Source organism: Brassica oleracea, chromosome C4, assembly GCF_000695525.1.
Source record: "Brassica oleracea var. oleracea cultivar TO1000 chromosome C4, BOL, whole genome shotgun sequence".
Classification (NCBI taxonomy): domain Eukaryota; kingdom Viridiplantae; phylum Streptophyta; class Magnoliopsida; order Brassicales; family Brassicaceae; genus Brassica; species Brassica oleracea.
The window spans coordinates 14,877,366-14,884,154 of record NC_027751.1 but is presented as its reverse complement, the minus strand read 5'-3'; positions in this window follow the sequence as shown (position 1 = coordinate 14,884,154).

Sequence of the window (6,789 nt, the reverse complement as noted above, 5' to 3'; positions counted from 1 at the left end):
ATATATATATATATATATATATATATATATATATATATATATATATATATATATATCTTTTACATTTATCATAACAAAAAAAATTGTAACTATTTGTATTTTATCATAACAAAAAAATTAAATCATAGATCACAAATATTTGAATGTGAGATTTTTAACAGTTTTAGTAATTTATAGTCGTTTAGAAAAAAATTAAAATATAACATATACAAAAAATCTAAATTTTTATTATATGGTTAATGTAATTGTTTAATTTATTTTATTAATTTGAAATTAAACAAATATGATAAAGAATACACTAATTTTTATCAAATCTTTATTATCAAAATCATTAATTGTCATATATACTTTAGCTACATTAGGCAATTCCGTAATTTTTATTTAAGGAAAAAATAAAAAACATTAATAATGAATTTATTGTTAATTTAATAAAAAGTTTATTATATATTTAGATGGAACAACCTAATTCTTTAAGGATTCTAAGACTCATTGTGGTGATGACACATGACTACCTAAAATGTTGTAATGCTTCTCTTTTAATATATAGGTGATTTAGCCTAGTTAGTGTTCTGTCTACTACTACTACATATGGTAAAGAATTTATTAAAACATAAGATACAATGAAGATCAATGCTTGTGAGGAAAATGCAACTTAAAGCTAGTTTGTAATAAGAATTTGAATCGAAATTATGAAAAAGCAAAGATAGAACTGTAAAGTTTGTAGAATATATTACCTTCTCTACCGGACAGGATTTCTTTATTATAGTGCCTACAAAAAAGATTGGGACATAACTGAATTTATAATATCCCTTCACCTGCAAACAGTGTTTTTATTTTGCTTATAGTATTGATCCCATGCTACTCATGAAAGTTATTTTGCTTACAAATAAAAAAAAAGTTTATTTATGTATAATTAAAAGTGACATATATAGATATTTCGAGAACAGAGGCTTCAATAAAATCATTGACGAATTTGATTGTTTTAGTGATGCAGTAGAGTGGAAAAATTAATTTCTTTATCATTGCATGCGTATTCGACATCTGAAAATCACAAATTATGTATTGCAAAGACTGCAATAATACAAAAATATAGTTGCAAAAATATACCTCTGTTAATTTTGCCATAGAATTTAATTACCCCTTCATATGGGTTTTGCCATCTCCAAGACTTCGTGTTACTCTGGCTCCTATGACCATACATAAATCAATTTTCTTATCGAATATCTAAAACATTTAAACTATAGAAAAAAGTATCAAAGTATACTATACTCACCACATTATCTTCAAAAATGTTTTCAATACACCTTTTGATGTGAAACCAATTGTACAGTAGGAAAACAATTAATGTATCATTATGGAAACACAATTTTTTTTTAAATGTAAAAAAAAAAAAAAAAATTCCCAGTTACCACGTTTGCATCAGCGTCTGTATGTTTTATATCTTACTCTTCTTTCATGCTTTTTGTCCTATAGTCTCTTTGATCCAATTGAACCTCCAGCAATTCATATCCACCAATCCACTCTTTTAGAAACCTTCTTAAAGCATGTAATGCTCCGCTGAAGCTAACAAATATATACAAAGAAGGGAGATAGTGTCACTGGAAAATATGGGTTGCTGAAATTTGATTAGATATATATCGTACTATGCATTAGATCGAGACATTCCATATGGCCCCAATTATGAATTAGGATATTGAAATGAAAAAAGAATTATAGGCGTTTAGTATTCTCTGTTTTCGATCAGTTTGGAATCAGAGAGATTTTAATGAAAAAAAAGATCATAGACAAAGAAGAAGGGTCATTGGTGTTGCACAAAAAAAAAGGGTCATCGGTCGTGTGGCTTATTTAAAAAAACTGTTATACGGTTCCTGCTTTTTTCTCTTGTAAGCTTTTATTTTGTTTAAATTATTTTTTCTTAATTTTTTTAAAAATCCCACATGGCATTATCTGATTCGCCAGGCGACTTGCGCTTTAGTATATAAAGGATTTCTTTTGATAAAAAAAAGTAGTATGTATTTCTCTCGGGTCTCGGCTACTGTCATCACGTGAAGGGTTAACGGAATAGATAGTTGATAAGTGTACCCTTAAAATGAATGGGGACGAGTTTAGGAAGATTTAGTTATAATGGTTTTTCGTGATTGTAAGAAGTGTCTAAACAAACATGATTACATGGCTTCGAGTATTAACACATTAAAATCATTAATATTCCATCTGTTCAAAATGTTACATATTTTAGACTTTTTACATCTTTTAATAAAATGCATTAAATTTGCATATTTTTTTGTGATTATCGTTTTTCCATAATTTTAAACCAATAAAAATCTAATAAGTGTAATTAAGTTTTTTGAAGTTTGCAATTAGTTAATAAAACATGTATTGAAAATGCAAAAAATTAATCTTTTTGAAACAAATTTTTTTTTTTGGAATATGTAATTTTATAAAATGGAGGGAGTAGTTGTTATTTAATTTTCAAACCATGGTAGTAAATTAGGGGTGGGGGGTTACTTGTAAAACGATAGGTCGAGCTTCTGGACTATGGATTAGTTTGTGATTAACCGCCAGACAATTGAAAGTGACGGGTTTTTCAACAGCATTCCGACCGAACAACATCACTTATGGACTTTCTAAATATTATAAAAAAAAATATTATAACATCATACGAAGATATTTTTGATTAATTGCATGTTGCATGGAACCAACAATTAATAAATGTTAGAGAAAAATACGTGTGCTAACAGTGGGAGGTGAGATAAATGGTGGGTCATATAAAAAAGATGGGCCATCTATTTTTTCTTTCTATTCAAATATTAGAACATCTTTAAACTTATTCTTAGAACCTTAAGTGATGCATTGCGAAGGAGTACCAACAAGATTTTTATCTTACTCATCGGGTTTGTTTAGATACTTCTTACAATCACTTTGTATATAATAGATACAACAATAATAGATTTGAGGTTGATTGTTAAAACCTTATATACAAAGTGATTTTTCACCTTTCATTACACCCGATGAATTTAGGAGTAAAAGTGTATTAGATTAATTAATAATAAATTATCTAATCTAATAAATAAATTTAAAGGATCCCTCCAAGGACATCCGATAAAAAACTATTCACTAAAATAGTCATGATTTTAATCATTCTAACTTTTAATGAGAGGTGAAAAATCATTTTGTATATAATAGATACGATAATAAATACGAAAAAAAGTTTTAGTAAACTCAAAAAAGGAAGCAAAAAAAATAAGAGATTGAAGAGAGTCAAGAGAGAAGATTCTTACCAAAATAAAAGTTGTATATTGTGAATTGAAGAAAGAAAAGATAGCATTACACCATGAAAATCCATATCAAATTGGGAAGATTTTCAATGGAATAAAAATAATTTATTTTACTAATTCTAGCAGCACATAAAATTGTTATATTTTCTAAACAAATATTAATGCCAAAATATTTTTTTTATTTTTTTATTATCAAATTTATAAGAGAAAAAGACAAAAATAGCACTAAATCAAGTTTATGTTCCCAAACTAGCACTCAAGGTCAAAAGTCACAAAAATAGCACTTAATGTTTTATCAAAAGTCACAAACTTAGGGTTTAGAGTTAAATGGTGGGGTTTAGGATTTAGGGTTTAGGGTTTAGGGTTTAGAGTTTAGGGTTTAGGGTTTAGGGTTTAGGGTTTAGAGTTGAGAAATGAGGTTTTGGGGATAAGATTTCGAATTTTGAAAAATAAAAAAATTAAAATTTTCAAAGGATAAACTTAAAAAGGTGCTATTTTGGTCATTTTAGTTTTTGAGTGCTATTTTTGTGATATAAACTTAGAAATGTGCTATTTTGGAGATTTGCCCAATTTATTATAATGATAATTTTAGATATTTATAATTATTAAATCCACTATATACTTTATTATTATTCAGATTTATGTCTTTCATTTTTAGTCAACACATATATCAAGAGATTTATCACCGAAAGAAAATATTTTTTTGGATAACAACATAATATACATGAATTATTTTTTTCTTTTTAAAACATGTTTTTCTTCTTCTTGAACTTTGTCTCATAATTAATTTACGGTCAATTATATGACAAGAAAAACTTATTTACAGTTTAATATTATCATTACTATATATATATATATATATATACTATTAAATCACACATATCATCTTTAAATCTATTTCGAGAAATATCACATTTTGAAAAAATGATAAAAATATAAAAAATTCAATTGTTATGATTTGAAACAAAAATAATAGTATATTTTAAATCAATTTTGGATAAAAAATAAAAAGAACCAAACCCGCGCTTAGAAAGTTCGGATCAAAATCTAGTGTACTTTTTAAAATATTATAACACCGTATGAAGATATTCTTGATCAATTGCAAGTGGCATGGAACCAACATTAAAGGTAAGAGAAAATACTTAGGCTATGAGTGGAAGATGAGATAAATGGTGAATCGTATACAAAAGTTGGAAGATGAGATAAATGGTGAGTCGTATACAAAAGTTGGGCCATCTACCTTTCATTTCTATTCATATACTAGAGCATCTCTAAACACATTTTTAGAACCTTAAATTTTTTGGTTTTAACATTGAAACCTCAAATATAATGTTTGACTGCTCTAAACGCATTTTATAGTCTTTTTAGTTGTGTAACTTTTAAATGATGTTATAATTTTTTTTGTTTAATCATTTTCGTACTTTTAATTACAACATATTTAATTAACACTACAAAAAATATTATACAAAGATAATATTACGATATTTACTTAAGTATCTTTCTGTTTCTTAATTTTCAAAATATTTTGACTGAAAATATTTTATTTTGTTAAATATTATGATTGAAAATATACTTTTAGGATAACAATACAATATATATATAATACCTTTTTATTTTTAAAACACTTTCCCATCTTATTTAATTTATGCATCCTTCTGTTTTTAAATTTTTATAATTCAAAAATATTTTTAAGATAACAACATAATATATATAGAGATTATCTTTTTATTTTCATTTAAAAAAAAATCATCCAATTTATATTAGATTAATTAATAATAAATAATCTAATCTAATAAATCAATCTAATTATTCATTAAAGGGTCCTTCTAAGGACATCCGATAAAGAAATTATTCACTAAGATAGTCATGATTTTAATCATTCTAATTTTTGATGAGAGGTAAAAAATCACTTCGTAAATAATAGGCTAGACAACAAATCCGAAAAATGTTTTAGTAAACTCAGAAAAAAAATTAAGAAACAAAAAAGTTGAAGAGAGTCGAGAGAGAAGATTCTCACCAAAATAAAGTTGTGCAGATTGTGCATTGAAGAAAGAAAAGATAGCATTACGTCTTGAAAATCCATATCAAATTGTGCAGATTGTCACTGAAATAAAAATAATTTATTTACTAATTCTAGCACCACATAAAAATATTGATATTTTCTAAAAATATTAGTGTCAAAGTATGATTTTATTTTTATTATCAATTTATTATAATGATAGTTTTAGATACTTATAATTATCAAATCCACTATAAATTTATTATTATTCAGATTTATGTCTTTTTAGTCAACAAATATATCAAGAGATTTATCGTACCGAAAGAAAATATTTATAATATTGAAGCAACTGAAAGAATATAATGTTTGGATAACAACATAATATACATGAATTGTGTTTTTTTTAAACATGTTTTTCTTCTTCTTTTTGAAACTTGCCTCATAATTAATTTATGGTCAATTCTATAAAATTTATATAAAGAATAAACATAATTATTTATTAAAGATATTATAGACTTTGACCGCCTTTAATTCTAATGTGGAAGTTCAAAAGTTAAAAGTCACCTTGCAATTAAAATATAGATGGATAGATATCCGAACAAACCGACTCCAAGTAGACCAACCAGGAAACCCCAATTTATTTAAGGGTTTTTTTGCAGAATTGACCTATAACTTAAAGTCAAACACAAAACTAACCTTTTTTTTTTTGAAAATTGGTTTTGCCCTATTCACCCCACAAGTTCATATAATTTACGAAAATGCCATCAATTTTTTTTTTCTTTTTTTTTCCGAAAATGATATTTTTACTCTCTCACCCTCATCATCTTCAAGTAATTACAAGATTACCATTGTCATCAATACCACAACTACCATGAACAACCAATTTGAAGCTCTTAATGCTCTCAAAATCGATTTATCCTTCTTCTCTTTCCATTATTGTGAACTAAACACAACATATCTCTCACTTTCTCTCTACAATGAGCTAAAAAAACCCAAGATTTTGATTCTAAATTTTTTATGGTTCATAGAGTCATAGAAGCTAACGATTCTGGGTGGGTTACTTTCGTTTGTGATTCTGTGTGCTTGGAGAAGCCTTATGTATGCTAAGGAACTTATCTCACCAATTTAAGGTATGACATCGAGTTTTTTTCCAGATCTGTTCGTCAGACGACTTACTTGGGAAGTCGTCTGGCTGTAGACAACTTACCTGGAAGTCGTCTGGTCAACGCAGAGGTTATTTTTGCAATTGACTTTGAATTCTGTAACCTGAAACGACTGAAAGTTAAGTCGTCTGTTTTTGTTTGGTTTCAAAAAACTTTCCAAAGAACCTAGACGACGTACATTTCAGTCGTCATAGGTTAGTTTTGCATTTGACTGGATAATTTCAGAAGTTTGACTTCCCCAGACGACTTACATTTCAGTCGTCTAGTGAAAATTAAAATAATAATATTTTTTTAAAAGCAGACGACTTACAGTTAAGTCGTCATAGGTTAGTTTTACAATTGAAAAAAAAAA